The sequence below is a fragment of the Ochotona princeps genome, chromosome 16 (assembly GCF_030435755.1).
Source record: "Ochotona princeps isolate mOchPri1 chromosome 16, mOchPri1.hap1, whole genome shotgun sequence".
Taxonomy (NCBI): Eukaryota; Metazoa; Chordata; class Mammalia; order Lagomorpha; family Ochotonidae; genus Ochotona; species Ochotona princeps.
The window spans coordinates 13,341,900-13,354,088 of record NC_080847.1 but is presented as its reverse complement, the minus strand read 5'-3'; the positions used below and the strand labels follow the sequence as shown (position 1 = coordinate 13,354,088).

Here is a 12,189-nt window from a genome sequence, read left to right as displayed (position 1 = left end):
GAGCAGCTGGGACATGAACCAGTTCCCATATGGGGTGCCAGCGTGGCCATTGGCAGCTTTTGCAAGCTATGCCACAATGCCAGCCCTGATAAATTATTTTTTTACTAATAGACTTTTTCTGAGAAAAAAAAATCTTTGGAATTTTATTATTCCTGGATTTCATGTGTATCATTTTTACAGTTTTGCTCATAAGGAGCTAATGGTCAAAAAGTCTGGAAATGTTCTAAATCCTGAAACTTATGCATGAAAAGTTAATTATGGGGGATTTGGAGTGCCTGTTAAGCTGCCGCTTGGAATGCCTGTGTCCCACATTGAAATTCAAAGTCCTGCCTCTGCTTCTTACTTCACTTTCTGCTCATGTGCACCCTGGGAGGCAGCAGGTGATATCCCAGGTACTTGATTCTCTGTCACTCATGTTGGAGACACTGACTGAGTTTTTGTCTCTTGGCTTTGGACTGTGCCAGCTCAATCTATTACAAGGATTTCTAAAGTAAATCAGTGCATGAAGTGTTCTGTTATTCTTTGTCACTCAGTCACTCTCGTGTTCTCCCTCTATCTGCTTTTCAAATAAAACCAAAATAAATATTAGAAAAATTTTATGGAGGTCAGCACGGTCTCTCTACAGGTTAATTCTCGGCCTACAATGTCAACATCTCATGGATGCCAGTTTTAGTCCCAGCTGCTCCACTTCCAATCCAGATACTTGCTTGTGGACTGAAAGAAGCAGAGGATGGCTCATGCCTTGGGCCCCTGCACACATGTGGAACCCAGAAGAAGGTCCTGGCTCCTGGCTTCGTTCTTAGCATTACAGTCATTTGGGGAGTGAACCAGCAGATGGAAGATCTTTCTCTGCTTTTTTGTCTCTCTGTATATCAGCTTTTCAAATAAAGCTAAAGACATTTTTTAAAATGTCAGTTTAAAAATATATAACTAGGGCCCGGTGGCATGGCCTAGCGGCTAAAGTCCTCTCCTTGAAAGCCCCAGGATCCCTTATGGGCGCTGGTTCTAATCCCGGCAGCTCCACTTCCCATCCAGTTCCCTGCTTGTGGCCTGGGAAAGCAGTTGAGGACGGCCCAATGCATTGGGACACTGCACCCGTGTGGGAGACCCGGAAGAGGTTCCAGGTTCCCGGCATCGGATGGGCGTGCACCGGCCCGTTGTGGCTCACTTGGGGAGTGAAACATCGGATGGAAGATCTTCCTCTCTGTCTCTCCTCTTATGTGTATATCTGGCTGTAGTAAAATGAATAAATCTTTAAAAAAAATGTATATATAACTCCTGGGCTCAGCGCGATAGCGTGGCAGTTGAGGTCCTTGCCTTGGGCACTGGGATCCCATGTGGGCGCCGGTTCTAATCCCAGCAGCTCCACTTCCCATCCAGCTCCCTGCTTGTGGCCTGGGAGGGCAGTCGAGGATGGCCCAAATCCATGGAACCCTGCAACCACCTGCAACCACCTGGAAAGAAGTTCCTGGCTCCCGGCTTTGGATCGGCGCAGCGTTGCCCGTTGTGGCCACTTGGGGAGTGGATCATCTGACAGAGGATCTTCCTCTCTGTCTCTCCTCCTCTCTGTGCATCTGCCTTTCCAATAAAAATAAATAAAAGTCTGGCGTGGTGGCCTAGTGGCTAAAGTCCTCGCCTTGAATGCGCCGGGATCCCATATGGGCACCAGTTCTAATCCCGGCTGCCCCACTTCCCATCCAGCTTTTTGCTTGTGGCCTGGGAAAGCAGTCGAGGATGGCCCAACGCCTTGGAACCCAGCACCCACATGGGAGACCTGGAGGAAGTTCCTGGCTCCTGGGTTCAGATCGGCAAAGCACTGGCCATTGCTCTTGTCGCTGTCCCGCAGCGATGGACTTAGTGCACGGAGCCAATAATAACACACGTAGACCCTGACTGATGGTCAAAACTGTGGTTTATTAGTGGCATCAAACTTTATAAACTGAGGGCCATATAGGATAAGGGAGGAAGTATTGAGCTCATCAACAAAACCATCAATGCTTTTGTTTGGAACTCTTTTTTTTTTTAAAGATTTATTCATTTTATTACAGCCAGATATACACAGAGGAGGAGAAAGATTTATTCATACAGAGGAGGAGAGACAGAGAGGAAGATCTTCTGTCCAATGATTCACTCCCCAAGTGAGCCGCAACGGGCGGATGCGTGCCCATCCGAAGCTGGGAACTTGCAACCTCCTCCAGGTCTCCCACGCGGGTACAGGGTCCCAATGCATTGGGCTGTCCTCAACTGCTTTCCCAGGCCACAAGCAGGGAACTGGATTTGAAGTGGAGCTGCCGGGATTAGAACCGGTGCCCATATGGGAACCCTGGGGCTTTCAAGGAGAGGACTTTAGCTGCTAGGCCATGCCAGCAGTCCCTGTTTGGAACTCTTTTGTCTTGTATATTCCACCAGGTGTTCTCATATACATACTCTCCACTCAACTGTTCTTATGCAAATGGTATCCAATAAGGTATACAAAAGGTAGCCATTTGGTTATTCTCCTCCAAATATCATCCAACCAACTGTAATCCTGTGCTCACTGACCTTCTAGGGTCACAATGTCCTACAGCATTCACTTGGGGAGTGACTCATCGGATGAAAGATCTTCCTCTCTTGTCTCTCCTCCTATCTGTATATCTGACTTTGTAATAAAAATAAATCTTGAAATAAATAAGTATCTTAAAAAATATCTATAACTACCAATAAATATAAGGTGTATCGCTCTTGAGTCCTGATATTAGTTAACACATTTCTTCCCTAAAAGACTGATGAGCCTCTGACTAGAAATTAGCACAAAGGTCAGGTCTTTATTGACACAACATCCTCACCATTTAATTCTCTATATTGAGACAATATTTACTACTTAAAAAAATAACTGAAAACCAAACTTTTTCATGGCCTCCAAAATGTGTTTTCGGGACATTCTAGAATTGTACTGGTAAGTATATGTGTGTGTGTTTTATCTTTTTATTGAAAAGACAGATTTATAGAGAGAATAGACAGAAAGATACTCCATGCACTGGTTCACTCTGCAAGTGGCTGTAATGACCAGAACTGAGGTAATTCGAAGCCAGGAGTTCTTTTCTGAGTCTGCCTGGTGAATGCAGGGTCCCAGGCTTTGGTCTTTCCTCCACTGCTTCCTCAGGACACAAGCAGGGAGCTGGAAGGGAAGTGGAGCAGCCAGGACAATAACCGGCGCCCGTATGGGATCCTAGAGCTTGCAGGGTGTTGATTTAGCCATTGAACCATCACATCCAGCCCAGCATACTGGTTTAACTCAGTTTATGTAATAAATTCTTTAAAATATTTTCTATTCTTTCATGTTCTTAACACACAATATTTTAAAAAAATCAATTATAAATCATGTAATGTTTCTATTTTAGTATGTTCAGTTTTAAAAGAATAACAAATATTAAGAGCCTTTCAGATTTTGTCAGACCTTTTAAAAGGCATATTGTATGCGTAGTATGATTAAAGCTATTAAAATATGTAAACAAAAACAATAGGTGGAAAGATACCCACAAGATTTATTGATATTTAAGTTAACATTTTCTCTCATCTTCAGATTTTCTGTATTTTGTATACAATACATGAAATTTTGGTGGGGAATAATTTTAGGTACAGCAATTACAGAACTAATTACTTCCATTTCCTCCTGTTAACATCTTGCATAGACATTAACAAAGCTAGATTAACACTGGTATAATGTTACGAGCTAAGCCTTGATATTTTGTTGTCACTCATTTTCCCACTAACATTCTTTTTTTGATTTAAGATCTGTTCCTAGGATCTCACAGTACTTGCGCTAATCATGTCTCCTTAATTTCCTCCGTTTTGTGACAGTTCTTCATTCATTTTTTGGCTTTTATTTGACATTGACATTTGTGAAGAATACTAGTCAATGTTTTTGTAGAATGTCGGTTTGCTATCTTGTTTTTTTGTGAACAGAGGAGGTTTTGCTTTTTGGAAAAAAGAAGATTTATTTATTTTTATTGGAAAGGCAGATATTTAGAGAAAAAGGAATACAGAGAGAGAGATCTTCTGTCCACTGGTTCACTCCCCAAGTGGCCACAGCACCCGGAGATGAGCTGATCTAAAGTCAGGAGTTTCTTCCAGTTTTGTCACGTAGTTATAGGGTCCCAAAGGCCTCAGGCTGTCCTCCACTGCTTTCCCAGACCACAGGCAGGGAGCTGCATGGGAAGTGGAGCAGCTGGGACATGAACTGACCACCTATACTGGATCCCGGTGGGTGTAAGGCAGGGATTAAGCACTCAGACGTCATGCTGGCCCCAGGTTTTGCATTTTTAACCAAGAATGCAAATTAAGTAATAGATTCTTCTTTCTCAGCATGTCATACAGAGAGAGTATGCATAGCACCAATGTTATCCCTTTTTTTAAAAATTTAATTTTATTTTTGATGAGTGGCAGATTTACAGAGAGAGTAGAGGAAAAATATAAAGAGTTTTTTATCTGCTGGTTCTCTCCCCAAATTGCCACAATGGCCACAGCAGACCCGGTAATGCTGGGTGCAAGGAGCTTCTTTCAGGTTTCCCACATAGATGCAGAGTCCCAAGGACTTGCTCCATCCTCCACTGCTTTTCCAGACCACAGGCAGAGAGCAGAATTGGAAGTGGAGCAGCTGGGACACGAGCTGGTGCCCATATGGAATACTGACACTTTCAGTAGAAGATTGGCTTGATACACCACTGTGCTGACCCCTCGGCTTTTGTTTTTATTAACTCTTAATTAAGAAAATTAGTGAATACAGTTATTTGGCATGAATTGAGCAGCATGTCATGGCTATAACATTCAAGGGATGATTTCAGTTAACTGGTAATTCTTGGTTTGCTACAACTGAATTTCTCAGCATGTGTTATGTAAGAATGGAGTGGAAAAGAGCATACAAACATCTGTTTTCTCCTCTTTTGAATTCAATTAATTTTGCCAATTTGGTCAGAAAATCCGTAGTAACAATAAGGTCCCAACTGTTACTAATAGCAGCAATTCCTCTGTACAACAACAAAAATCACAAAGTGTTCAAAGATAAGGAAACTTGGATGGCTTCTTGTTCCCCAGCAGCGGCTGTGGCTCAGGATGGAGTGGCTGCTGACCCCTTGAACGTGGCTATTGTGCTTGGTCAATACTGTGTTTCCGTCTATAGTGTATTACCCACGGTGCTGATCTAAAACAAACCATCCGGTTTATCCAACTAGTCCAGGACACATCCACTTAGCAACAGAAATATGCATAAGGATTTCCTTGCACTTAGGCTAAGAGAAATTTTTTTGTTTAGTGGGAAAACATTATTAGTATTTTTTTAGTAGTTTCAGTTATGTGTAGCATTTTGCTCCACCTTGATAGCAGACACTGTTGTCTTGCCATGTAATTTCTAGTTTAATAATTGCCTTATTTTGTGGAGCTTATATCTTTTCATTCTCAACAGCTTGAAGAGAATATCTGTATATCAGACTTTAAATATCCCATTGATTGCATATAGGAAAGTGTATTTTATTACTGAAAAGTGGAACATTGTGGGGTTTTTTGTTTTTTGGGTTTTTTTAGATGTATTTTATTTTTATTGGAAAGGCAGATATACAAAGAGGAGGAGAGACAAAGAGAAAGATCTTCCATCCACTGATTAACTCCCCAAGTGGCCGCCTCAGCCAGAGCTGAGCTTTTTCCAGGTTTCCCACGTGGGTGTAAGGTCTCAAGGCCCTGGGCCATTTTTGACTGCGTTCCCAGGCCACAAGCATGGAGCTGAATGGAAAGTAGAGCATCCAGAACACAAACTGGCGCCCATATAGGATCCTGGGCATGCAAGACAAGGATTTCAGCTATTAGGTTACTGCGCCAGGTCCCATGACTCCTTTTTTTAAAGTTATTTATTTATTTATTTACTTACTTACTTACTTACTTATTTGGAAGGAAGACAGAATTACAAAGAGTTAGAAGGGGAGAAGGTGTTTACTCCCCCAGATGGTTGCATCAGCCAAGGCTGGGCCAGGCAGACACATCCAAGAGCTTCGAGTTCCATGCGAATCTCCCATGTGGGTGCAGGAGCCCAAGCACCCAACCTGTATTCTGCTGCTTTCCCAGGCACATGAGCAGAGAGATGGGTCTGAAGTACAGCAGGTGGGACTTGAATGGCTTGCTCATGGGATGCCAGTGTGTCAGGCAGCAGCGTTTCCCCTGACCTTCTTGCCAGAAAGCCGGCTCTGAAATGTCTAAACTTCTAAAGTGCAAGTTCCTCTAATTACGCTTGTAAATATAAGCACTGTCAGAAAACCAGCCTATGTTCTCTCAGTAAGTACTTTCTTGAATACCTCATGTACACACTGATCAGGATGATTTTTTTTTTTTTATGTACAAAACTGAAAGCTTGTTCTTGTCACCTAGTAATGCTGATTCCCTTACAGTGTGTCATTGTATGGTGCTTTTGTAAATCTGATAGGGTTCACTCTTTCTAAAACCAGCCTCTAGTATTCCTGCAGGAGACTAAGAGATGATACAACTCATTTCAACCAACCTGTTTTTTACATGAAGTACCTTTCTTTTTACCCCAGCCTTAGAAAAGATGACAAATGGGCCCGGTGCAGTAGCCTAGTGGCTAAAGTCCTCGCCTTGTATGTGCCGGGACCCCATATGGGCACCACTTCTAATCCCGCTGGCCCCACTTCCCATCCAGCTCCCTGCTTGTGACCTGGGAAAGCAGTCAAGGATGGCCCAAAGCACCTATGTGGGAGACTCGGAAGAGTTTCCTGGCTGCTGGCTTTGGATCGGCGCAGCTCTGACCATTGTGGCCGCTTGAGGAGTGAATCAACAGACGGAAGATCTGCTGGAGTCCAGCTCCAGCTGAGTTCGGAGCTCCAGAAGGGCACGTGGAGTTGGCGATAAGAAAAGACAGACACTGTCACTTGGTGCCTTATTTACTACAGCTCAAGAAGAAGCTGTCCGTTTTATTTACTTAGATACAACACAAGCCTCTACACAAACGTTTGATTTTACTATCTTTAACTTCAGAACTAAGCCAGCATTAACAGATGTTCAGTTAATTTTTACTTCATGGTCAACCAGGTGCTCTTAAAGATAATTCTGTAAGTTATCCTAATCATTTTCTTCAAAGCAAGCCATTATTCATTCTTCAGTAGTGGCCACTGAGTGACAGCCAGGACTTCAAGGCCAAGGCACTGATTACTTGCTAATTAGTAATACATTCCTACCGCATTTCTTTTCCCACAACTTGCCCATCATTTAATGGAAGAAATATGTTACCAGGGAAAAAACAAAAATCCAGGACAAAAGTTTCAAACATTAGAATCCCCCCACAATTACAGGCTCTATAACCCCATAAACAATCAAACAATAATCAAAAACCTATCTCTATGATGTTAATAAAATCACCCTATAATTCCTCTAATAAAAAAATTGTAAAAGCAGCTAAAACAGCTACATTTTCTATGCTGCAAAGAAACTGCAAAGACAGACTAGGCCTTGAGATAACAATATTTATTGCCATAACAGTTTCAGCTCTTACTCCCATCATTTGCATTAATATTCAGGATATTTATAAAGCTCTTTCCCAGAAGGCATGTTATATGTCTGGGCCAGATTTCAGAGCAATGGGTAGGCACACAATAAGGTGTCCAGAAATGCCATGGGTTCAATTGTACTCCTGTACACAATATATATTTTATGTATGCGTGTTTATATGTATATATACAGAGAGTTAAAAAGCTTGCTATACACTATTACGGGTTGAAGAATAGTTCAAAGAGAAACCTTCCAAGTTCATTTAAGAAATATTTATTATTAAATGACCACAGTTGCTTTACCATGTAATACTAGTAAAGAAGCCTGCCAAGGAGAAATTATACAATGAAGAGACCAAAGTCCCCAATTTCCATCTAGCCTTCTAGTCTGTGTTTATGTATGTCATAGTGTGAAACAGGATACTTTTGCATCAAAGTCAGATATCCATGTTAAGATGTGACTAAGGCCAAGATTGTCTTCTGTTTTTGTTGTTTTTTTTTTCCACCAGTTTGCATGAATTTTTTATAAAAGCCTGTTGTTTTTAAATCCTAACATTTTCATTGTGAAGGACACATTCACTTCCTTAAATCTGGTTTATTTTTACTTATTTTCCTGTACCTCAAAAATTGAAAACTTAAATTCTCTTTATCATCTCTATAGTAAAGAATATTTCTCCTGTTTTTATTGACTTGGACACAGTCTGCATTGAAATGGAGGAGAGAGGAAAAAATAAACTAAATTGAAAAACCAGTACCAAGATAAACCACAATGGGATGCTTTTGTTTTGTTAAATGTTAAAATCACATCTCAAACACACACAGTGCTTCTGAGAGACGTGTTTGATTTCCTTGTTGAGTGTTCCCCACTGATGCCTTGGGAAAAAGAAAGGGGCCCAGGTGAGTGAGTAGCATAGTACTTTAGTTGTCAAACCAAACAGATATTTCTTGAGGGAGTATCTGTTTCAGTTCTGGCTCTTCTGCCTGTTATCCATCTTCCTTCTAATCTACTCCTAGGACGCAGCAGGTGGAGGCCTTGGGTTCCTGCCACCAATCAGGGAGGTTAAGATTGAGTTCTAGGTGCGTAGCTTCAGCCTAGCCCAGCTACAAATAGTGTTCTGAGCATTTAAGTGAATGAACCAAAAAGGTGGAATATCTCCCCTGTCTCTGTCATCTGTCTCTGTCTCTCAAAGAAAAAGAAGCTAACTATGCAAAGTTAAATCATTAGGCAGTAATGGAAAATTAAGTATGGCTTTGGAAATACTGGTATATCACACTAATTCAGGTTATATGAAGATCCAGTGACTGTCCTGTTCTTAACATAAATCATTTCTCCCAATTCTTCAGGAAGAAAAAAAACCCTACAAAAATATGGGTTTCCTACTTTTAGGAAGAAAATAATGACATCCAGCATTTGCTGAGACATTCCATCAAGATTGTACCATTTTTCCTCTCTTTTTTTTTTGGTTGTACCATTTTTCACCTATGTTTTTTTAAATGGAACTACTTTTATTGACAAATGTCCCAACTACACATGCTGGTTAAATGTAAAATGGCATAGTTCCTTTGAGACGCAATTTGACAGTTCAAGGCGAGGACTTTAGCAGCTAGGCCATAGCGCCGGGGGCCTCCCGGTAGGTTCTTTAAGCCCCAAAGACACAGAGGCCTGCAAGTTGAGAGTATAAAAGGCTTTTTACTGAAAGTAAAGTAATTCTTCTGTAATGTTTTTAGTGGCCATCTATCAAGTTTCTGATTTGGGGGAAAAGCTTGGAATGGGGGTAGAGGAGAACTCACATGGGAGAACATTTTATTACTGATATCAACATAACTCATTTCTATCCAAAATGCAAAGCCAGAGAATATCCCAGAACCAAGCATCTTACAAAAGCAGGAGAATTCATGGCCCCATTCATCTCAAGTTGTGTGTTCAACTTCGTTTCATTTAAATTCATAGTAAATATCACCAGCTGGAATGAAAGAAGAGATAAAGAGGAAAACAACGATTATGAGAGGTTGATGTTTATAAGGAAAGGGATTAGTTTACCCAAATATGTGTAATTACTGCCATAGGCTATGTCTAAAGTACCTTTGAAATAAACCATAAAAAGCCACAAGAGAGTGTGGGTGTTTACCCTTAGTGGTTAAGACCCCTAGTCCCACATCAAAGTGCTTGGGTTTGATTCCTGGCTTTAGGCCTTGACTCCAGCTTCCTGTCTGCAGGCTCTGTTGAGGTGGTGTCACACACATGGGAGACCTGGGTGGTTGTAAGGTCCCAGTTTCAATCTGGCCAACTCTGCTGTTGTGAGTGTTTGGGAAAGATTAGCACTATTAGGAGATTTCTTTCTTTTATTAAAAAAAGATCTATCGGGCCCGGCGGCGTGACCTAGCGGCTTAAGTCCTCGCCTTGAACACCCCGGGATCCCATATGGGCGCCAGTTCTAATCCCGGTAGCTCCACTTCCCATCCAGCTTCCTGCTTGTGGCCTGGGAAAGCAGTTGAGGACGGCCCAAAGAATTGGGACACTGCACCCACAAGGGAGACCTGGAAGAGGTTCCTGGTTCCCAGCTTCGGATTGGCGTGCACCGGCCCGTTGCGGCTCATTTGGGGAGTGTATCATCGGATGGAAGATCTTCCTCTCTGTCTCTCCTCCTCTCTGTATATCTGACTTTGTAATAAAATAAGTAAATCTTTAAAAAAAAAATCTGTCTTTTAAAAAGCCTCATAAATATACTGGGACGTTTGAAAAGTCATGTGTAGCTTCCCCCTTTGGCTCTCCCTTTCCCCCAGAAGCAACAGAAGAAATAGCAATTTGAATTAATTAATTCACGTAATTTTCCCTTTAAAGTCACATAAATGACATTCAGCTTAAAAACTGCATGCTACCTAATGTGCAAAACATGAGGAGTCTTCTCTTACTCCTTAAGAGCTTGGAATTCATTAAAAATGTGAATATTTGATATTACCTAGTGTGATAGTTTTTGCGGAAAAAAACAAGATTTCATTTTTATGTAATTTCAATGTTTATTTTTGAAGCTTAATTTATTTATTTGAAGGTGAGATTTACAGAGAGAAGGAAACAGAGAGAGAAATCTTCCATCTATTGTTTTACTCCCTGGATTGCCACAAAAACCAGCTCTGAACTAGGCCAAGGACAGGAGCCAGGTCTCCTATGTGGGTAGGGGTCCAAGCATTTGACCATCTTCCACTGCTTTTCCCAGGCACAGTAGGGAACTGGATCAGAAGTGAACCAGTACCTACACATGATCCCAATGTCATATTCAGTGGCTTTGCCCACCATACCACAACACCAACCCTTCAGTGTTTAATTTTCTAATGTTTATGTTTTATTATTTTCATCTATTTGAAAAACAATGTAATATAGAGAGAGCACCACACAGTGGTACCATATTATGCTTACTGTTCTTTCCAGTTGTATACAACAGCCAGAGCAAGGTCACTCTGAGGCCAGGTACCCGGAACTCCCATGTGAGCAGGAGGGGCCCAAGCACTTGAGCCATCATCTCCTCTCTCCAAGGTGTGCATTTATGGCACTCAGGTGTCACAGATGATTCGTTAGCCTACTGTACCCCAGTGCCCATACCCCCAATATTTAATGTTTGAGCAAGGTTTCACAGTTAAGCCTTTAATTTCTTAGGTAGTTTTATAAATGATGTAAAACCATAAATTTTCAAATATGCAATATTCAAAATATGGAATATCCAAATAAGGAATATTCAAAAGTAGATTCCAAATTTATACATAAGTATTGATATCTTAATGATAGTCCCAGACATATACAGGTGGCTATTCAGTACTTGTGGTTTTTGTTCTGAAAAGAAGGGATTTAAGTAATGTTTTGGTGTTGGAAGCAAATCCCCTTCACTTTAATAACAATAATCAGTGCATAGAAGAAAGAAAATTAGTTTTGGCACTAAATACCTAAAACAGTGTACAAATATAAGTGTTTAGTTGAATATTTTTAGGGTGATATTTAACTGTCAGGAAAAAATAAAATAATTCTGGCTATACTGTGGGTCCTGAGTTGGACTGAAAGCCATGTGGGATGGAAAAGCTGTGCATATCTAGGCAGGCGTATCTGTGGTGTGCATATCTAGTGAAGGCTCTGTGGTACAGGATGACTCAAACCAGGAGCTCAAACCTTCCACCTTTCCCAGATCTCAGATGAATTAGAAACAAATGTCAGCTCAATGGTGCTTCAGCCATTGTGGGTAGCTAATTAGATTGACATCCTCGTGCCCGGCGGCGTGACCTAGCAGCTAAAGTCCTCGTCTTGAACATGCCCGGATCCCATATGGGCACTGGTTCTAATCCCAGTAGCTCCACTTCCCATCCAGCTCCCTGCTTGTGGTCTGGGAAAGCAGTCAAGGACGGCCCAAAGACTTGGGACCCTGCACCCACAAGGGAGACCCGGAAGAAGTTCCAGGCTCCTGGTTTCAGATTGGTACAGCACCGGCTGTTGCGCTCACGTGGGGAGTGAATCATCGGATGGAAGATCTTCCTCTCTGTCTCTCCTCCTCTCTGTATATCTGACTTCGTAATGAACATAAAAACTAAATCTTAAAAAAAAAAAAAGATTGACATCCTCTCCAATGAAGCTCTCTGCTCTTTGGATAAGATGATCAAAGGGGGAGCGCGTGGGGGGGGT

The 12,189-nt window shown here is 41.7% G+C and overlaps 1 protein-coding gene across 1 annotated transcript in view; it reads left to right on the top strand.

Moving 5' to 3' along the window:
- The window catches only part of SNTB2 (syntrophin beta 2), a 78,508-nt gene that overhangs the window by 28,927 nt on the left and 37,392 nt on the right, over positions 1-12,189 (top strand). The gene's annotated exons all lie outside the window — the stretch shown is intronic.